The following is a 24,493-nucleotide window of genomic DNA, read 5'->3' on the forward strand; positions in this document are numbered from 1 at the left end:
TAATAAAGTTGAAACATGATGTGAATAGCAATTTAGTTCGAGTGTGTACTATGTGGATGGGGACACAAAATGTTTAATTCAGGAGGGTGGAAGCTATTCTAATGCTTCTTGTGCCTAATTAATTAGTAATTTAATTTTCCTGTTTATTAACACATTCTTGTGTAATATAAGAGACAAAATTGCAATTTGTTTAAACATAAAACAATGTATTACAACATTTATACCTACTAGTGATAATATTAACAATTTTATGGATGGATCTTTCAAAGAGTTAAAGTGGTGTTTATGACAATTGTGACAATTTATGAAAATTTCATTGTTTTAGATAAAAATTTCAACAATTTAAAATTGAATTAATTCGCACAAATGCATTTTATATAAATACAAAAACAATGTAGGATTTAATGTAAGGTTTGTAAATTGGTTTGAACATTTTGTGACAAATATTATTTTACTAGAAAGTTTAGCCAACGCAGTTTTAATTCTAATAAGCTTTTGTATAATAAAAAGCCATCTTGTAATAATAGCTTTTATTTCATTATCTCCAGCATCGAGGAAACCTAATTATCGATCCTAAAAACGTTAGTGAGAAGTTACACTTTATGTTTGAAATGTAATTGTAAAAATACATTTTTGCCTTTGCTTGTAAATTAATGCCTTAGGATGAAATGTAAATAAAGAATATTAAATTTAAGAGAAACTTCACAAAAAGGGAAAATATTATGAGTAGCTCTCTTAGGGTGACAACATTTTTTCAATAAAAGAACTGAAATACAAATGTAAAACATCACGATGTTAAATTTTAACATGGACTTAACCGTTTTAAAAACGAAATTGCTTTCTAATATATTTTTCTTTTTGCAATTTTATTATTGCTTTCATTATTACTACTAAAGTGGTAAGTATTACTACCAAAACAAAGGTTTATATGTGATAACATTTTTACGATTGTTAGGATTTTGCGACATCTCCGACTCCGCTTTATTATTTAAGATTCATTCCCCAAAAACCAATAATACAAAACCCATACTTTTTTATTTACTCACTCGTATGGTCCTTTTATTGACTTGTTTCCTCGCTGTTCCAAATATATTTTGCACACAAAGTATATTTGGATTATTCAGTCTTTAATATTATAATATTAATTATGATTTTACTGGTTGAAATTGCTGATTCCTTAACAAATTATGATTTATAAATGTCAATTTTGATGTACAGTGGGGGCCAGAGAAATAGCACACATGAAAATAATTTCTACTTAAATTAAATTTTAAACAAAGTCTGTCCAATATGGTTGCTCACAGAAAATTATATATTAATTAAATATTTTATACATAACTTTAATAATATAATTGGGTACCCTTTGTTCGTTATAACCACCTGTAAATGACGAGGATTAGATTCAACGTTTTTAATTGAGACTTCATGTTGTTCCATAAGTTTTCAATCGAATTTAGATCCGGACGCTGGTCAATCGAGAACCTCAACATGATTATGTTTTAATCACTTATGAGCAACTTTGGACGTAGCTTTGGACCATTATCATGCATAAAAATCCATGTAACTGGTAAATTATCGTTGGCAAATAAATAATTTCTTTACATCTCTCAATACATGAGACCAATAATTTTATGGAATGGTCCTATACCATACCATGAAAAGAAGTCCCTAACCATAACGTTTCCTCCACCGTCTTTCAAAGTCTTTGTAGTGTAACTTTTATTTGGATGACGATGAACGTATAGTTTACCATCTGATCATATTCTATTGAAACTGGTTTCGTCACTGCAAAGTACTATTCGTCAAAATTCTGGAGGATAATTAATATATTTTTGTGTGAATGTTGAAATACATCCTTGCAAATTTTGTTCATTCAGACGTCTGATTGTTCTACAAGACACCTTGATATTGTATGACTCAATTAATTCATTTTTTATTTGCCTAGAAGACAATAAAGGATTTCCTTTACTATTTCTTCCAATTTTTGTCTGTCTATAAAAGGAGTTGTTTGTTTTCTTATTGTATTTTCAATTGAGTGTTTTGCTTCATATTTGTTAATAAACTGTAAACCATTTTTTGGAAGCATATTAAGTTTTTGGCAATGTCAGCAATATGTCTTGTTCTTTCAACTTGTTTCAGGCTAATTATTTCCCTCTTTTCTGAAATTCCTTCCTTCCTACTGAAAGTATTAAAATAATATAAATCCTACTAAAAATAAATTGATTCAAATTAAACAAATATATTATCAAAATAAAATAAAAAATGTTAAACTGTTTTAGTTTACTATTGATTCCTTTTAGTTGTGAAGGCATAAATATAAAAAAATCACTTCTTGACACACCTAGGGTAGCGATCAAAATTTACGGCCCTAGTCAGCTGTTATCTAAATAGTTTTTCTTTTCTCTTTTTTATTATGATGATTTTTTTCGGATAATCCTAATGACATACATCTATTTCAACACCTCAGGCAATTTATGAGAAGACATAGTTCCGTACTCCTTAAACGTATTAGGACACGCAAAACTTCGGAAACATTCGTTATCTCTAATAGCTTAAAAATATCTAGGAATCATTAGCAGAAACGTAATTATCTAGCCGCACAATTAACAGATATTAAACGAACTTAAGGTAAATACACTTTGAGTATGTAAATAATAGTCGAGGAACAGTTTCCACTACATTGACATGTAACATAGATATGCAGTTAATTTATTAATAAAACGCCCTTGGGGAATTCTCTGATATTTTGTTTCATCATCAGTTGATATACCATAAAACTTCATATATTGGAAATAGGCAATAATAAAGCTAATCTATTTCAAAGCTCAGTTATTATCACCCCGTCTAAGCAATAAAATATGTGCAGAGTCATCTCAAAAGTCTCTAAAACCTCATGTGAGAGGGGCTTTTCTGTCCGTACATGCGAATAAAAGACGGACGAAATACATGTGAAATGTTTTCAGGAACCAGACAATTTATCAGCGATATTAATTTATCCAATTGTTTAGATTGGGTTAAAAAGAAATCATCGACTTTTTTAAAATGCCGCAGGGAATAAGTTTAAGATGGAACGTTAGCCAATCCATCTAACAATAAATAAATGTTCGAAAGTTCAGCGTTTACAAGGTGTTTCTTTAAATTGATATACTATTACCGTTGTTGTTTTGTTGTCGATGTAAATCGATTGGAAGGAAATACCTTTCACGCAAGGAAAAGTGAATGCAATTTTAAATATTTTTGTGGATTAGTTCTTGTGACAGAAACATTAGGAATTTATCTCAGTGGGGGCGACGTTTATAACGATGTTAATATACAGTGTGATCAAAAATTTATATTCTAATTAAAGTCAATCAGAATTAATTTAAACTTTATCTTGATTTTAAAGGATAAAATAGTTGTTGATCTTTTGGTCAATTATTTTTGATCACAAAGTATTATTTATATGTAAGTGTAGTACATTAGAATTTAGTGATTAAATATATGCATACATTATCAGTCAATTTACGACTATAATCGTGTCCATATTAGAGTGAAACGAACATTAATATTACACAAAAGTCGTTTTAATTTTCAATTACTAATAAATAAGTCGTATACCAAAACAACATAAAAATTGTACTAATGACAGTTACAGACGTAACTAATTCAACACTAATGACATATGAATGCCGTTAATACATTTTAAATAAAAAGCTAAAACAGATAAATGATTGTAGAATAAAATTGTATTTTGGTTGATTTATATTTTCGATGTCCAGAAAACTTATTGGTTCCAGTTTTAATATCACAAATGGCTCTAGCATAACCCATACGATATAATTGGCGTGTCTAAAGTATATAATTCTTCCAATATCAATAGAAACAGCATTGTGATACATATTTATATATTTACAATTCTAAAACCTTTTTGCGAAATTAAAAACAAACTCACTGGCCAAAATCAAGTACATCGGGCGCAGGATAACATAACGGCATTTGTTTTCGGCATGTTTAACCACATTTAAAAGTGTTATTATAAGTAATTAATTAATTATATTTGTTCAATTAAATGGCATTTGCTACTATTTCAAAATTTATACATTTTAGTGGGGAATTTTGTACGTAAAAATTGTTTATATTAATGAAGTCAAATACCAGTAGTATTTTGTCATAATATAATTTAAAATTAATTTACAAATTCAATGTTAAAAATGGAATTAATTGTTGTTTGAAAATAGCAGGCAACTATGAGAAATTATTTCTCTCTTATATTGTATGATCAAATTGATTGACCAATAAAATATTATAATAATAAGACATTTTCGACACTCCTTGTTAAACAGGGAGCATCGAATTATTGTACTCAAATTGAATGCCACTATACAATTTACTTTTTTATTTTTCGTTGGACTAAATTATAGTAACTTTTTCTTTATGGTCTTTCAATGTTCTCTGTGAATGCTTATTATAATTATTTAATCATTGGTCATAGTGTAACTGTAAGAAAAATTATAATTCAGCATTATCAAGACCGAGAGAAACAAGAAGAGTTTACGGCTAAATAAGGCAACCGTTTCCCGCATTATTAAAAATTTTAGAGAAACTGACCAAGTGGTAGATACGAAAATATTTGTCTGAGTTTGAAAGAAAAGAGTGAAAGAAAATCGATAACTGGATAATTCGAATGTCAAAAACAATACAATCTTATCGTCAACTGAAATTAAAGCCAACCTGGAGGAAATGGGACTGATATTAGTTAAAGAACTGTGAGAAGATGGTTAGTGGATGGGGGTTCATTTGACTCCAAACCTACAAAAAACCCTGGTTTCTACGAGTCTAAATTTAATTTCTAAAAAATGATGGTTTTGCTTATGTTAAATATTTTGCAGGGACAAAACTACACAAAATGTTTGTAAAACCCACAGTGATGCTTCAATTCTTCTGGTGTAGCCTCCCTTAAACTGATTTATGTACACAGACATATTAAACACCAACAACAAGATTTAACACAGTTTCAGATCAGTCAAAGAAAGGAGGGACCCCCAAATGGCTTCTGGGATATACTGTATACCATTCTCTTACAGTCCAATTTTGACTTGCTTAGATTACATTCATTGGACCACAGAACAGTGGGGACGAGTAGTTTTTAGTGACGAGTCTAAATTTAATTTATAAAAAATGATGGTTCTGTTTATGTTAAAATCCTACAGGGACAAAACTACAGAATACGTAGTAGTTGTATAAATGAAACTTTAATAAATGTTTCAACATGAAAACGATCCATATACAGATCCAAAATTATGACAGATTGATTAAAAGACCAAAACATCGATGTTTTGTCTTGCCCATCCCAATCTCCAAACATCAACTCTGTTGAAAATATGGAGGTTCAGGTTTACGCCTATCAAACCGAGAGAAACAAGAAGTCAATCGTTTCTTGTATTATTAAAAAATTTGGAGAAACAGGTACCTACGTAAAAATTCGTCTGAGTTCGGAAATCTTGAAAGGAAATCTATAGTAATTCAAATGTCAAAAAACAATTCAATTTTATCGTTTATCTTTGTAAAAAATTAAAATTATAGTATAATAATTTATTTAAAACATTAACAATGAATTCAGCAAGTAATTTTGTTAACAGTTTTACGTAGGTACAACCAAAAAGACCAGCCCACATTTTTATATAAACTCTGCGAGTGACGAAAAGAGTAACAAAAAAACCGAACAATCTTAAGAAAGCGATTCAATTAAAACCGGGGCGGAGGGGGTGAAACGAAATTATGTTAAGTCTGGATGGGCGGCCCCGACACGGGGGTCGGGTGGGTTTTCCGAAAAGAATTATTACGGAAGAGATGGTATTTCTTGTTGAAATTTGAATGCATTCATGGACAAGCGAAGATGGGGTTGGGTGGGATATTTTAGGAAGTCGCGTTCGTGAAAATGACGTAAAGCGGTTTGCCGCATTAGCCCGGTCGTGTCATCAACAGTGGTAGTCATGTTCTGGTATGAATGCCCCACCCACCCCCCAATGCAACTGGTAATCAAAGGAATGCCAACTTTATTAAAACCGAGGCCACTTATTCGGAGAATTTTACTTAACAAAGATTAAGTTTATTTCCTCAACTAATCTAGTAAATCATTCTGGTGTATGCGACGCGCGTTTTTGACCCATTTCCGGAATCTACATTACTCGTTTCCGATCAATTATTCCCATTTTTTATTTTGCTTATTTTAAATCAATACAGCACGATATCTTCATATAGTTTAATAATCATCAACGTAAGCTAAGTAAATAATATTAATATTACTTCAGTGTGAGCTTATATTAATTTAATTTAAATCGGCCATACGGATTTAATTAATTTTTTTTAACTTTATAATAAAATTGAAAAATATTCATATTTTAATGAGGGCTTCAACGAAATTAAAACTATAATGTAACAAATAAATTTCCACTAAATAATACGCTTACAATGAGCTAACGAAAAAAGTTAAAGCACCCCAGGGGCAACTTCATACAATAAAAGCCTGTATCAGAAAGACACATAGAACAATTTATGGCTGTATGGAAGGCTTTTAAAAATTTACATATACACTTAAGCAAGTGTTAGGGCACCAGTATAATAATAATATTGCGGTGCAAATAGTTTGCTTCAACGAAAAAATTAATTCAGCAACTAAAAAAACATATGATAGATAGCTTCTTTGGAAATAACTCTTAAATTAAAAGTGTGTAATATTTTTACTAAATAACACTTTTAAATATCAATTTTTTACATATAAAAACATATTTTAATATTATCTTATTTATTTTATTGTAGTATAAGGGAATGGATAAATTCACACCATGTTTAGATGTATTATATACAATGGTGGTCATTATTATAACAATTTTTTAAAACGTTAAATATTAGTGTGAACTGTTAATATAATATTAATTTACTATTATTATTATATACATTGATGTTTTAAATAAAAAAATGTCCTCATTAGTATATAATGTATGAAATACATTAATTTTTTTCTGTGTAATATATATGTAAGTCTTATTTTCGAATTTATAAATATTTTTCTGAAATTTCGTGATTATAATATACTGCGTGCAAAAAAAAAACACCTAGAGATAATAGATTTATTCCAATTTTTTTTAGAAAAATATTAACCTATTAGAGAATTGATTAAATAATAAATAAAAATCTTGAAGCATAGATTGTCAGATGTGATGTAGAGGGACATTATCTTGCTAAAAAATTAGTCCGAAATCTCTTCTTATATAGGGATGAAAATAAGGCTCCAAAACGTCATTCACATATCTCTGAGATGTCATATTGCCACTAATGAAACCATCAAATCCATAAAATATATGTATGTGTTCTGGATGTTGTTTTTTTATGGTTAGTATATTTTATTTGTAATTTCCTTAATTATTTTGACATTGACAAAAATAATTAAACGGAAGTAATTATTTAATTTTATCTGATATATGCATAGATTATTGAATATTTGTTTATTACCACTATTTATTTTTTTTTATTTCCTGAGATTTTACCAGTAGTGTATATTACTGTATATATATATATATATATATATATATATATATATATATATATATATATATATATATATATATATATAGATATAGTCTAATAAATTCAGCATCCTGTCAAAGTGCATTTAAAAGGTCATATTTTAAAGAAAACAGAGAAAAAATATATTTGAATAGTAAAAATTGTTGACATCATTATTAATAATTTTTAAAGAAGTTTTATTGTATTTTTAATTATTTCTTGTTCTTCATTCCCCACATTATCAAAACTGAGATTTTTTTCATAAATTTGCTTGTAAAACTCAAAAAATTAATAATTTTGTTAATAAAATGTATTTTATTTTAAATTTCAACTAGCTTTTTTTTACTTAAAATTTTAAAATGTGTCCAAAGTCTAGAAAGAATATTACGAATTAAAAAAAAAAATACATAATTTATTAATGAAACTGAAATTTCAAGAGGAGAAAAATAAAGAAATTTTATAAGAAAATAATTAATTACTTCGACTCTAAAGAAGACATAAACCCAATAGGTTTGTAAAATTAAAAGAAAATATTAATAAAATGTATAATAATTATTTAGAATACCTAATTAAAATTGTGTAAAGTAAAATTTTGAATTAAATTTTATGAATCGATAATAAATTGAATGTACAAAGTAAAGCCAACAATTAAAAATTAAATCTCTAAAGTATGTCGGCGTCGTCTGAAGAAACATTATAATACTCGAAAAGGGAAAATTGATAGATTAAATTTGAAACACACCATTTAAAATCGGACCTAAGATTATAGATAAATATTTGTAAAGCGAAGATGAGATAGTAAGCAGGAGCAGAAGGAAAATGTAATTATAGGCTAGTGAGTACACAGCAATCTAAAAATCTATAAGGTAAGATGTCATTTACTTTACCCTAAAATAAACAATTGTGGAAGATAGCGGCTTGTTTGCGTTAGGAACAGGCTATGTACAAAGTCAAATGTTTGCTTATACTTTCGGTAATAGAAAAATGCCATGTTGTTGCAAAAAGGCAAGTGGACCAGCCCACCCACTAACCCAATTATTGCTAAAAGAACACCGACATACATATGGTTTAAGTGATATCTGTGACCACTGGCCGTTATTTATTTTCACTAACCCGGATCCACTCCAGCAAATATAAAATATTACTACTCTTCCTTCCGTATTATTATTATTATTATTATTACCATCATTATTAAATAATTTACCGAAACAGCGCCGTTTGTTTCAAAGTAGTTCCGAAATGGTTTTCTGTTGTTTATACAAAATAAAATAAACTGAATTAAAAACACATTAATTATTGTTTGCGGCGGCTAATTAAATCGATAAATTCACATTACAAGTTTCGTCGTGTACAATAAAATGTTCGAAAGCGACACATTTTATTTAAATTAAATCCCGCCTAATATGAACATCAAAACACAATGAATGGTGTATTTATTTATTCGGCGTAACGTTATTTTTAGGTCGGAACATCAATTATTATCATTACGGCGACCGGAGTTTCCATATTAAAATAAGTTTTGGCGCCAAACAAGTATAAAGCGAAGCACAAACTTAATTAAGAGTCACTTATCTTAAAGCTTATGGTATAATTATGAGAAATGTATATAATACAATTCCTAAGCAGGAAAACTGTGACTAAGGAACTAATAAAATATTTAACTCGTCGACACAATTAGCTAAGCGGAAAATACACAATATACAATAGGAAACACCCGTTCGAATTATAATTTACGACAAGTTTTGCGAATCACACGTCGAGTAACTCCTTCGATTGTTATTTAAAGTTTGCCTCCGATGTGTTTGTTAATTCTATGGGTGGGAAAAAATGTTTTTGCTGCTTCCGGGGTGGCCACATTATGTTTCACGACCGGTTGCACGAAGTTATTTTAGTTATTGTTGGTAAGTTTGGTGGGAAGTTTGAGAAAACTAACTTAGACACTTCTAATTGTTAACATAACAACTTTTTAAACTGTTTTGGAGCTGATTTAAAACGATTATGGTAATAATGTTTACACAAGACTTTAATTTAAACGTAAAATTTAAATTGGCAATTTAAAATTAGGAAACAATGCGTAGAGTAAATCTGGCGTGCAAGAGCAATACAGCATAAAGAATTACCCGTTAAAGGTGAGAGTGATTTTGAGGTGGAATAAGTAAGGCGGAATATTGATGAATGTGCAGGGAGGCATAAAAATATTGAAGTAAAACGAGAAAGAGATTTGAAAATGAAAATTCGTAATAAAGTTTAATGAAAGTGTAACACCTGGTATTTAATGTGTCATCAAAGTAAAAGGAGAGGTGTGAGTGGTGTTTGAGGGGTGTGAGTGGAGAAAACATAAGCAGTAGCGAGGCTGTGTAACGGCTTTAGTGGTGTTTTGTTCTATCATTTCCGTGATATGGCCACGCTTAAAGGAACAGAAAAGTAGAGCTTAGTTCTGGTGACGTGAAACCCTTTGTTGCTGTACTCAGGTAAAGTAGATAGGCATCAATATTATAATTTGTCGGTGTTTCGAGAGGCAGCAAGCCGGGCAAGCATAAGAAAAACTTAGACACGAAAACTTTTCCAGCAAGCCTTACCAACCGCATTGCTGCCTAAGAGGAAAACTTTTGTTTAATTTTGTTTGGTTTGACGTTAAGCTCGCCTCCTGTCACTTTCATCCTATCTGTTGTTTGGTACCGTGTTGTTCCCAACAATATTTGTTTTACTCCTATTTTAAAGTTATTACATAGTTGCGCATATCTTCCAAACTTATCGTTCCCGGTTTGCTTGTGCCGGGGCTCCCTTCAAACTCTTCTCCCGACTTCGATATATTCGCAAAAGCTAATATTCAAATTGCCCTGCACTGGCCTTACCCCTCACTGCACAACCCTCCCACCCACATATTCCTACTTCGACTTCTACCATGTCGATACTATCATTACATTGTTTCCAAACCTCTGTTCTCGACTATTTATATTAAATTTCCTCCTACAACAATTTTACACTCGGCGTACTCCTCACATCTTAATAAAACATACTAGTAATTTCACATATTTACTAGATACACAATAGATACATCGATTTCAACAAAATTCCATTTTATTATTGGTTCTTAATATTCTCATCATATTTTCTATTAGAATATTTAACAATATACTTAATAGTAAGAATTTATTCTTAGTAAGATTTTATTAAATAACTCACTTTCAGTGAGAAGAAAGGAACATTGCATTCTATAGAAGAGGGAAATAATAATTAATATGAAACATCAAGGACTAAATATTACTGACATTTCTAAACACTTAATTTGCTTCAGAAAAATGGTTTACAATGTTATTAACAAAGATGAAACAGCACACTCAATTGAAAATACAATAAGAAAACGTCCTAACATATAAACAACTTCTTTTATAGACAGACAAATTGGAAGAATCAGTAAGCGAACCATTACAGAAAATTATTAATAAACAGTTTCCATGTATAGAGATACAATGACAGATGTAATTAAACCATCTGTCAACGATAGTTTATCAGTTGGATTTTCATTCATGATAATGCATAATGTGAAAAATAGTTAGTTAAATTGGATTTTACGGTTTAAAACTGAACATTTTGTGAGATACTTGATTCAAATTAAGAATTTATTCTTAGTAGGATTTATATTATTTTATTTTATGACTCACTTTCAGTGAGAAGAAAGTAACATTACTCTGCAGAGAAGAGGAAAATAAAAATTAACATGAAACATCAAGCTGTAAATATTACTGATATCGTTAAAACCTTATGATGCTCCTGAAAAATGTTATTAGCAAATATAAAACAAAACACTCAATTGAAAATACGTCTTAACAAAAAACTAACTGGAAGAATCAGTAAACGAAATCCTTTCTTGTCTTCTAGGCTGAATTAATTAATTCAGTCATACAATATCAGTGTGTATAGAAGAACAATCAGACGTGGCCTGAATTAACAAAACTTGCAAGGATGTATTTCAGTCAAGAAGTCATTGGCATCAAAAATAGAATATTCAAACAAGACAACAAATTTGCACAAAAATATATTAATTATCCTGCAAAATTATGGTGAAGAGTACTTTGAAGCGTTGAATCCAAGTTCAATAAAATAGAACCAGATGGTAAACAATACGTTCGTTGTCCTCAAAATAAAAGTTTGGACCCTAGATACACTACAAAAGCTTTGAAGCTTTTGAAGTAGAAAAAACGTTATGGTTTGGAATTCCTTTTTTGGCATGGTATAGGACCATTAAAGAAAATTATTGATAAAATGTATATGTCATGAAAGATGTAATGGAACCATTTGCCAACCATAATGTTGAGGTTCTCGATTGGCCACCGCCAACTCCGCATCTAAATCCAATTGAAATCTTATGGAACGACATGAAGTCTCAATTAAAACACCTAAAACTATCAAATTTAGGTGAATTGTGGATATTAGAGGCGGTTATAGAACAATAGGGTGCCCAACCAAATATTAATAACAAGTTCAATTAAATATAAATCATTTCGCAGACTGATTTATAAAGAAATTATGAAATGTTTTAATTATCTTTGTACTTTTGACATTTTTGGGTTTTATCCTAAAACAAACTCAAATAAATTGATTTTGTATAGACCAATTTAGAGCCGAAACTTCTTTCTCACCCATTAATGTTCTTAATTTATTCGTATCTAATAATTTTTACATGTTAGGAATGGCCCCAACATTTATAAAAAATTTACAGATTGAAGCTGAGAAATTTATCTTATACAATTTTATCAATCCTCTAAAATTATAATTTATGACCTCATTTCAACAATGACAAATCAGAAAATTCCACTTTGTTTCTTATTAAATTCCATTATAAACCCTGCTGATAAAATTCATCCATTTTAATAAAAAATGACCTATAATTTTGTACACCAAGTCTGTTTACCTCTATCTAAAAGTGAAAAAAGCATAATTTAATTTGAGTCGTGTACATTAATTCGCTTCAAAAATTTCGTTGATGTACATTTTTAAAACGATGAACTTTCCTGATTAATTTGTTTGTAGTTAAAATTTATGAAGTTTTATTATATATTTTTAAAATGGCAAATATTTACTTCAGTACTTTCGCCGTCCGTTTCGTATCGAATTAAAAGAAATGCGACTTGCGTTACATATTTTCATGAAAATCATTCCCTTAAAGCATCTTTATTTTGATAGTACTGTAATTATTATTTTTTTTTGCTGAAATTTAAAATTAAAATTCGCTTTGAAACGAACTGAAACAAATACAATTCAACAAATTCAAAGGGCATATTTAATTTTCCTTTTATACACTTCAAGAATCCACTACTTAGGACTTTTGTCATTTCATTTGATCGGAAGGAAGCTGCTTTAAATAAATAAAAAAATTGCATTTTAATAAAAATATCTGTAAAGAATGCGATTCCGGGCATGAGTTATTTATGGCCTCAAGAAATTTACAGTTTTATTCGACTAGTTTCTTTTTTTTTTTTTGGAGCCAGTTGAATTTTACCGATTGTGTGAGAATTACGGAACAAATAATGTGAAACGGTGCTTTTAAAGCCCTTTGAAAAGCGCTGCTTATTTATGCCATTGGCGTTTCGCTTCCATTGATAAAACAATTAGTCTTTTGTCCGGCTTTGTATACTGTCCATATAAATAAATACACAATAACTAATCTAATTATCTATCTAAGTGTTGTAGTGGCATTTTTGGGCTTGAGTTTGTGTAGCCAGCGTAAAACACTCGAGAGACATTTTGTCCAAGCTCAGTTTCTGGAATAAAGAGTGAGACAAGTTATGATACTGAATTTTTCTGGAGAGCGTACTTTTAATTCTTTGACTGCGGATAAAAATCTGACAGTTTTTGATTTTGATGTATAAAAATGTATGGGCGCCATATTTCGGTGGGCATCGGACGTATAATAAAATCAAAAAACTAAATAAATTTCTATTTCTTGTACACGGTTCGATCACAGATATATATCTATCTATTGTTCTACTGGGACTGGGTGTTTTACTAGTTTGGTCACTCGTCCCTCAGGACAGATATAAGATTGACTGTTATTGCCACTGACCACGGCATAGGACAGAAATTTCCTTCAGTTACATAGCGTCTACTTAAAGGAAACTATTATCTTATACGGAAAATGGATTTACGGCGCTGCGGCCCTTTTTTTTCTTTCTCTTTTCAGGACAACTGACACTAAAATGCAAAAGAAGTACGTGTTGTGAAATAGTTTACAACTCCGCTGAAAGTGTACTGAAAAAATGTTGGAGCAACACTTTACGAACTTATGTATGTAAGTCGGCGAAGCCATTTGAAAGATTTGCTTACTGATTTTTAAAACTGTTCCTTCTGCCAGTTAAACACAGCTAGTTTTTGAACCACACACAATTTTTAATACTAAAAATATAATTTATATCATATTTAATCCTCAATAATAAATAAAATATTGATTTCAATTAAAACATCATTTCCACTTCCAATCTACTTAATTGCGTGAAAAAATATTAAACGCTTCGAACATAATTCAATTTTCTTTTAACGTTTTAAACAAATTTACAAAGTTTTTTTGGACATGTTCATGTTCATGAATACGTTTAATTACAATCAGTATTTTAAAAAATATTTCCAACTTTTTAATACGTGTTAAAAAAGTGATAAAAAAGTAATTTTATTTTTAACATTCGTCATGGTTTTTGAACGAACTCATTTAGGAGTTTTAGCATTTTAATTCTTCAATTGTAACAAAATTATCAGACACACCGTGTTGCCTGCATATGCATAAACATGTTTTTTAGACTATTTAATATACATAAAGTTAATTATTAGACAATAAATGTTTCTGTTTAACGCAAAATAACAAATATAAATGAAATGATTTTATTTTTATCATTAATTATTATGTATTTCGAATTTTCATTACTTAAATTCAATTTCAATCAATATCTTTTAATACGTAAAAAAAGTGATATATTAAATTTTAATATTAAATATTTTTTTTATTTAAGACTTTTATCTTTCTAATACTTCATCTGTAAAATTATTATCAACAATTTAATGTTGCCAACATAAGCATTATCGTGAAGCTGTTTGGTATAATATATACCATATAAAAATATTTTCATAAATTCCAATGTTTTATATTATACTTTATAGTATATATGAAAACATTTTCACAATTAAGTTATTTTGAGAACAAATAAAATAATCATTTATCATGATTTTTACTTTAATTCTAAAAGTAACTTCTCTATTCTAAACTTTATAAAATGTATGAAAACATTTTCACGATTAAGTATTTTTTAGAGATCAAAAAATCCAACGTTTTAATAGGTGATAAAAAAGTGATAAAAAATAATTTTATTTAATCACTTATCATGATTTTCACTTCAACTGTAAAAATATCAAAAATAGGGTTATTGTCTGTCATAGGCATGGATATGAAACTTTTTGAACTTTATAATATATAAGAAAACATTTTCACAATTCAGTATTTTTAAGGAACAAACAATCCAATGAGTTAATAGGTGATAAAAGAGTGATAAAAATAATTTTATTTTCATCATTTATCATGATTTTTACTTCAACTGTAAAAATACCAATAATAGGATTCTTTTCTCTTATAAGCTTAAACTTGAAGCTTTTTGAACTTTATAAAATGTATGAAAACATTTTCACGATTAAGTATTTTTAGATATCAAAAAATCCAACGTTTTAATAGGTGATAAAAAAGTGATAAGAAATAATTTTATTTTCATCATTTATCATGATTTTTACTTCAACTGTAAAAATGTCAAAAATAAGGTTATTGTCTGTCATAGGCTTGAACATGAAGCTTTTTGAACTTTATAATATATATGAAAACATTTTCACAATTAAGTATTTTTAAAGAACAAATAATTCGACGTTTTAATAGGTGATAAGAAATAATTTTATTTCTATCATTTATCATGATTTTTACTTCAACTGTAAAAATACCAAAAATAGGATTCTTTGTAAAATGTATGAAAACATTTTCACGATTAAGTATTTTTAGATATCAAAAAATCCAACGTTTTAATAGGTGATAAAAAAGTGATAAGAAATAATTTTATTTTCATCATTTATCATGATTTTTACTTCAACTGTAAAAATGTCAAAAATAAGGTTATTGTCTGTCATAGGCTTGAACATGAAGCTTTTTGAACTTTATAATATATATGAAAACATTTTCACAATTAAGTATTTTTAAAGAACAAATAATTCTAACGTTTTAATAGGTGATAAAAAAGTGATAAGAAATAATTTTATTTCCATCATTTATCATGATTTTTACTTCAACTGTAAAAATACCAAAAATAGGGTTCTTTTCTGTTTAAGCATAAACATGAAGCTTTTTGAACTTTATAAAATGTATGAAAACATTTTCACGATTAAGTATTTTTAGATATCAAAAAATCCAACGTTTTAATAGGTGATAAAAAAGTGATAAGAAATAATTTTATTTTCATCATTTATCATGATTTTTACTTCAACTGTAAAAATATCAAAAATAAGGTTATTGTCTGTCATAGGCCTGAACATGAAGCTTTTTGAACTTTATAATATATATGAAAACATTTTCACAATTAAATATTTTTAGAGAACAAATAATTCTAACTGTAAAAATACCAAAAATAGGGTTGTTTCACAATTAATATTTGAAAGCGGATATCCAACATTTTAATAGATAATAAAAAATTGATCATCATCCTGGTTTTCGAACAAACTCATTTTTAATCTTTCAATTATAAGAAATATATGAAAAACTTTGTCACTACATATGCATCACCATGGTGGTGACTCACCTTGTCGTATATGCGAGTTGTGTGGACAAAACTCACAGTATAATAAATAATGGAAGAAGAACGAAAAAGTTTTCGGGGGAATTGATTAGTTTCGGTCGCTTGTGTATAATGATAAAGAATATGGAGTGCGGGATGGGTCCGTGGGACCTTCGAGCGAATTCTTAGCTCGGGAGATGTAGTTTTAGTCGAAGTAGTGATAAACGCAAGAGACGCATGGCCCGGCGAGTGGCTTTATTGCTAACGTGACTCGCGCTTTTTCAATTTCGAACTGGCGGAATGATTGGCGCTCGGGGTGTGATTCCCATGATGACGTATTGACTGGACAGCCAGCATTTGACCGAACGTTCTTGCTTGACAAATGCCCGGCAATGTAGCGCATCGGAAGCACGGGCCTGAATATATGTTTGCGTTAGAATTTGTATGTTTGTTTCTGCATTGGCGTGCCCGCGGACATCGTACGCCTCCGCTGCGACGATGGGGTCCCAATAATTTACGGGTGCCAAAATTAAATTGTTAATAAAAAACGTCCGGTGATTGATGGCGCGATGAGCTCCGCAACCAAGCACAAGACAAACACAATATTGCATTCTTAACACAAATTGAATTACACAACATGTTCTCGCGTCCCTTGCTATTTATTACATTTTACTTTTTTTAACAAATATCACATATTTCTTTCTTCGTATGTACACCCAATTTTTTATCTTTTAAACTATTCATCACGTTTGTTAAATATTTTACCTTCCACTATTTCAACATGTTTATCTTATACAACATTGAAAATTAATTTTCAATATTAAATTAAAGTTTACTTTAACCCATGAAAAATGTTTTTCATAAACTTCTGTAATAAAATTTAATTTTATATTGAATATTGTTGTAAAAGATGAAAAACTGTTCGACATCTATACAAGCACGCAGACCTTTATATTTTTAATTTTTATTCATTTTGAAATGTTCTATATTGGAAATGCTTGTACCAATTTTATTCGTGAAAAAACACAAAATAATTTTTAGGACTCGAGCACTTTTGTTAATAGAGACAAATATTAACAAATAAATCCTAATTTTAATAACTTTTTATAATCTTAATATACACTGTATTAAAAGATACAAATAATAACTATGAATAAAATGTCACATTGATGTCATATTAAAATGTGATAAAAATATTAAATTTGAAAAAATAAATATTAAAATACTTGTACAAGAGCAATGATGATAATTATTAGATATTTTTCTTTTAATACAGTGATTATCATAAATTTTTGGTTATCACTGATAATTCTAGTAAAATAAATTTATATAATTTCTGGTAAAAAACGTTTCAAAAATTGTAAATTTTACAAATTATTTGTATTTTTTTACATAATATTTGTACAAATTTATTCTAATTTTTTGAGAATTATTGAATACATTTTAAAAATGTCTGAATTTTTTATGATTTCCAAATTTACAAATAATCTTGTAATAATTTTAATTATTGTAATATTTTTTTGTAGTTCTTCTAAGTTGAGAAATATCAAAATAGAAGTTACAAGATTTTTTATTCTAATTGAGACGTTATCAAATATTTTAGTGGCCACTGATAATTCTAGTAAAATATATTTATATAAATTATGGTAGAAAACGAAATTTTGTCAAAAATTGTAAATTTATGAATTATTTGAAATTCATTTGTATTTTTTACATATTTTTTACCAAATTTATTGTAATTTTTAAAGAATTACTGAATACATTTTTAAAATGACTGAATTTTTAATGTTTTTCAAATTTAAACATAATATTTGTAACAATTTATCAACTATTATAAAATTAAATATTTTTTGTAATTCTACTAGATTGAGAATATACATAAAAATAGAAGTTAAAGGATTTTTTTATTCTAATTAAGTGATTACCAAATATTTTTGGTGACCATTGATAATCCTGCTAAAATAAATTTATATAAACTTTGATAAAGAATGAAATTTTGTTAAAATTTGTTTTTTAAATTTGTACAAATTTATTGAAATTTTTAAAGAATTATTGGATACATTTTTAAAATGTCTGAATTTTTATGATTTTCAAATTTACACATAATATTTATGTTAGCTTACGTCATCACCTTCACCGATGGACCGATGCGACGTGCTCACATCTATTTAGACTAGTTTTGTTTTATAAGCAAATCTGAAGTATTTGTTTACATTTAATAATCGGGGCAGTTCTTAAGAAAGAACCAGGCAGTCAAGCTTTAGATGTCGAGGGTTAAACTACGTTTGTTGTAATAAAGCGTATTATTGTGAATTTAGTGTTTTAATCAAACTAAAAAGACAGATTAACAGTCGCTAATCTATCATTTATAACAATTTACTAACTATTGTAAAATTAAATATTATTTTGAAATTCTATAATACTAGGTTGAGAAATATCAATATAGAAGTTAAAGGATTTTTTTATTCTAATGGAGTGATTATTTTTGGTGATCATTGATAATTCTAGGAAAATAAATTTATATAAATTTTGGTAAAAAAACGAAATTTTTTCAAAAATTGTAAATTTTATGAAATATTTCAAATTCATTTGTATTTTTTTACATATTTTTTTTTTAAATTTATTGTAATTTTTAAATAATAACTGAATAAATTTTGAAAATGTCTGAATTTTTAATAGTTTTCAAATTTACACATAATATTTGTAACAATTTATCAACTATATAAAATTAAATATTTTTTTGTAATTCTACTAGGTTGAAAAATATGAAAATAGAAGTTAAAGTATTTTTTTATTCTAACTGAGTGATTATCAAATATTTTTGGTGACCATTGATCACCCTGCTAAAATAAATTTATATAAACTTTAGTAAAGAATAAAAGTTTGTCAAAAATTATAAATTTTACAAATTAATTGTAATTTTTTACAGCTTTGTACAAATTGTTCTATGATTTTCAAATTTTTCTATGATTTTCAAATTTACACATAATATTAATAGTAATTTACCGTTGTAAAATTAAATAGTATTTTGAAAATCTATAATACTAGGATGAGAAATATCAAAATAGAATCAAAGGATTTTTTTATTCTAATGAAATGATTATTTTTGGTGATTGTTGCTAATTCTACTAAAATAAATTTATATAAATTTTGGTAAAAACGGAATTTTTTCAAAAATTGTAATTTTTATGAATTGTTTGGAATTCATTTGTAATTTTTATATATTTTTTTATAAAATTTTTAAACAATTACTTAATACATTTTTAAAATATCTGAATTTTTAATGATTTTCAAATTTGAACATAATTTTTGTAACAAATTGTAAAATTAAATATTTTTCTGTAAGTCTACTAGACTGAGAAATATCAAAGTAAAAGTTAAAGGATTTTTTTATTCTAATACAGTGACTGTCCAATATTTTTGGTGGCCATTAATTATAATCCTGTTCTGTGTCAAAAATTATAAATTTTACCAATTATTTGTATTTTTTGACATATTATTTGTATTACTGTAATTTTTAAAGAATTATTGAATACATTTTTAAAATGTCTGAATTTTTCATAATTTTCAAATTTACACATAATATTTATCAACTATTGTAAAATTAAATATTTTTTTGTAATTCTAATAGGTTGGGAAATATGAAAATAGAAGTTAAAGGATTTTTTTATTCCAATAGAGTAATATCGAATATTTTTGGTAACCAATAATAATCCTATTAAAATAAATTTCTATAAATTTTGATAATAAACGAAATTTTGTCAAAAATTGTAAATTTTATTATTTGGGATTCATTTATTTATTTTTTTTTTTTCATATTTTTTGTACAAATTTATTGTAATTTTTTAAAAAAATATATTGAATTATATTTTTAAAGTATCTGAATTTTTATAGGTGTTTGCTGTAACTTTATGGTACTTTAATTTTATATTATTTAAATGTGATGATAAGTGTAAAAAATAAACTAAAATATTGACAAACAATCCTACATTACAATAAATGAATAATAATCTCTAATGTCTCCATATAAAAAGTTTGTCAGTTGACATAAATCTAATAAATTATTTAATATGTATCACATAACTTTTATAATATATGAGTAACGGGGTTAACTTCCTACGCATATTGTTTATTTAAAATTTGTTTATGCTTTTATAAAATGTAAGATTATATTTATAATTAATAAAACCTAATGTTAATTAAATTTTAATTGTTTTTGATACAAAGATATTTTCATTTAATGCTAAAAGTTATATAATATAAATTTGATAAATAAATCCCCCGTATTTTATTAATTTATTTTTGCACATTTGAGAAAAATTTCCCACATTTATTTACCCGATTCGAACGGTTTTTTTGTCCATTTGAATTTAGATTTGAAATTGGAAAATCTCTATACGTTCGTCTGCAGTATCAGCTGTTCTATAGATAATGTCTTCTTCATCGATGTTGTAATAGTATTATATCCTCGAGCAGTCGTTGTTACATATAAAACTGGGTCTTTATCTGATATTTATTTCAACTCTATATTACGCATAATGTTATATTTTAGGGTAGGAACGAAATGGGAAAAATGACGAGCAAATTTTTACGTATACTTTAAAAGGAGAACGTCGACTTCAGTCGTAGTAGTGACATAATAAATAACAAAGACGTGTAAAAAATGTTAATATAAATTTCCCTTCGTAATTTGGTGTGTTATCAAGATTTTTATTAAGGTAGGAAATTAATTTTTAATTAACTTATTTGAATTCCGGGACTTAAAAGATGGCGTAGCCGATGTCAAGATAGGGATCAGATTTGTGTAATCGTTTATGTAAATCATTTATAGGTAAGCATAATTACCTTTCGGTATGGGACCTCATGACAAAGGCCGGTACACAACACGTCAATACATACATATTTATCGCATCGTATCTATTGCAAGCACACTAAATGTAACTGCATGTGCACATACATAAACAATCACTAATACATTCACATGAGCGTGCTCGGCGAAATTTCGTTTTTGAAATTTACATCACCAATTTCATCAAGGCCGTTATTAAAATATCCAATAAATTTTTGCATGGCGCTTAATTCGAAAACGATTGGGTCCAGTGTAAATACGTGTTTGTGGGCCTACATGTGTAATGACGGTGTCCGGCATATAACAGTGTGTTCATCTTGTTGTGCGATTCAAGACAAACATCGTATGACATAACACAGACAGTCGGTTATGTACTGTGTATAGACATTTCTGGCACCACATTCTTGATGTATGCCGCTTCGCAATCGTGCCAGCCAAACCGCCCCCAACAAACCAACGCGGTGGGTTTGGTTGGTGTTCTGGTCTCACGCGGCAATTGCAACTTAAGTTGGTGAAGTGTCGCCTCAGACAGACAAATGACGACGGAGTCTGCGGAGTTTTAGCGGAATTGCTTTTTATTATTTCCCCAGGTTGTTATGTGGTGCCAACACAAATCGACATGATACTCTTTCTTTAATTGCCACCATTCCGCACTTTTATCTCTTTAATCCTTTTTAAGTCCTCGAGCTTAGTCTATATAATCCCGATGACAACTACGGCGAAAGCCGGCCCGACAATCTTTGTTCAACGTAAATGGTTTAAATTTTTGTAAACACTCCCTGACTTATTTAGTGATACGTGGCTTTTTTATTTACGTTCCTAATTCGTATGAGGGGAAATGTTTTGAAAGCACGATCAAAAGGTGGGATTAACGAATTTCAACGCAACATAAATGGAAAAACAAATTTAAAAGAATAGACTATACAAACGGAAACTTTATTATATTCACACATTTTTTTTAATCAAGGAAAGAGGTGTGTTCTTTAACATTAAATTCTTTTTATTTTTACGTTTGTTTTTGTTCAAAAAGGTATTAAAGTTCAACAGTCTTTTCAAACTACCATAATATATATTTACTAAACGGTGATTTTAACTTAATTTTTATCAAAAATACATATGTTTATTAAGAATTATTTCCAACATAATGTAAATTTTGAGTACGTATACACAATGGTGGCCACAATTATGGTAACTTATTAGAATATATTAAAAGCATGAGCTTGTTTATTGTTTTTCTTTTTCTGTTATCATTGTGTCTATCTCTACAACTGGTCAATCTAATTTTATTCTTTAAAAAATTGGCTACTTTTTTATTTATCAGTGGACAAAATTATAGGAACTTTCTATTTTATCATTTATCTTTCATTGTTCTCTATAAATTTAATTCGATTATTTACTAAAAGTCTTTTGCTTATTATTGGTCTAAGTGAAATTGTAAGAAAAATTATAATTCAGCGTTACCAAGACAGAGAGACAAGAAGATATGGCTAAGAGTTTACGACTATATAAGGCAATCGAGATTGATTTAGAGATATTGGCCAAGTGACACTTCTAAGTTTCAAAAACTTTAAAGAAAATTGATAAATGGATAATTCAAATGTCAAAAAACAATTCAATCTTTTCCTCATCTGACCAACCAGCAGGAAAGGGGACTTGCTGAAATTAGTTCAAGGAATGTGAGAAAATGGTTAGTGGATGGGGGGTTCGTTTGACCCCAGACCTACAAGAAAAATCTTGGTTTCTACTAAAAATGTGAAAGTCTAATTTTGACTTGCTTAGGATCACATTCATTTTATAAAATAATGATGGTTGTGCTTCCATATATTGCAGAAATGGTGCTTTTAATAAATATGTTTCAGCATGAAAACGATCCCAAACACAAATCCAAAATTATTAGGGATCTATCTATCTCTATTTCTAGTCATCATCTCTATAAAAAACATGTGGGATCATGTTTATAACCAAATTTGATTTAAAATTTACAAATTTAAATGAACTTATCACAGCAATAAAAGAAACTTGAAAGAATATAAATTTATTTTAATGGACACCCTTGTATATTATTGCATTTTTGGCTTCCCTGTGTAAATTACATGACCACACTATCATGTATTGCTTCCGAAATATGAGTAAATTGAACAATCACTCTTCAATTAATTAAAATAAGTTGTCTTTGAAAACAAGCGAAATTAATTGACATGTGTTAATTGTCATTGGTGTTTTACTTGTACATATTAATCGACCGTTTTCAGATTTATCAGAGGCCCTGTATAATTAATTACCATACTAATGTCAACAAACAACTAATTATAGAAATACTAAAATAAACACAATTTGAATCAGATTAGAATGTTAATTAATGTCTACATACAGGGTTATTTAATAAAAATAAATAATTGAATGATTACTGAAGCTAATTAAGCATATTAAAATCACAAATTTAAACTTTGTTAAAGTAATTTTGAATGGCAAGTTAACGTAATTTAACAATATTGACAAAAATTAAATAGTAATTGTTAGTTATTTATTGGTTCCGGTTCCGGGTCAACCGGAAGTGCCATTAACTTCTTTTTTTCAAATAGAACACTAAAAATTATTGCATTTATCAATAGAGTATAAAATTCAGGTTTTTCGTGGTCATTTGTCAAAAAATACTAAAAAATATCAGTTTTCAAAGATATTTCAGCAAATCACCTAATATTCCTTGATCAATTTCGAGATATTCAATATATATTATGCGCATATTATCTTGAAATTTTAAGGGGATGAGTATTCTAAAATCAGGTTTTTGAAAAGTAATCTAAAAATATACTTAATATCGTAAAATATATATTTCCTTAAAATTTCGAGATAATAGGTGTAAAATAATACTAAATATCTTATTATAGTTAATATAATAATATTAATATCTAATATAATGCATGTTGAAAGTTTTTATCATTGGTCAAAAAATACTAAAAAATGCCAATTTTCATAGATATTTCAACAAATTCACCTAATATTCCCGATCAGTTTCGAGATATTCAATATATATTATGCACATATTATCTTGAAATGTTAAGGACATGCGTATTCTAAAATCAGGCTTTTAAAAAGTAATCTAAAAATATATTTACACCAAAAAATATATATTTCCTTAAAATTTCTAGATTATATGTATACAATTTTGAATGGCAAGTTAACGTAATTTAACAATATTGACAAAAATTAAATTGTAATTGTTAGTTATTTATTGGTTCTGGTTCCGGGTCAACCGGAAGTGCCATTAACTTGTTTTTTTCAAATAGAACACTAAAAATTA

The 24,493-nt window shown here is 27.9% G+C and overlaps 1 protein-coding gene across 3 annotated transcripts in view; it reads right to left on the bottom strand.

Moving 5' to 3' along the window:
- The window catches only part of LOC109609530 (protein amalgam), a 160,906-nt gene that overhangs the window by 57,835 nt on the left and 78,578 nt on the right, over positions 1-24,493 (bottom strand). The gene's annotated exons all lie outside the window — the stretch shown is intronic.

This window comes from Aethina tumida, chromosome 1 (genome assembly GCF_024364675.1).
Source record: "Aethina tumida isolate Nest 87 chromosome 1, icAetTumi1.1, whole genome shotgun sequence".
NCBI classification, from domain to species: Eukaryota; Metazoa; Arthropoda; class Insecta; order Coleoptera; family Nitidulidae; genus Aethina; species Aethina tumida.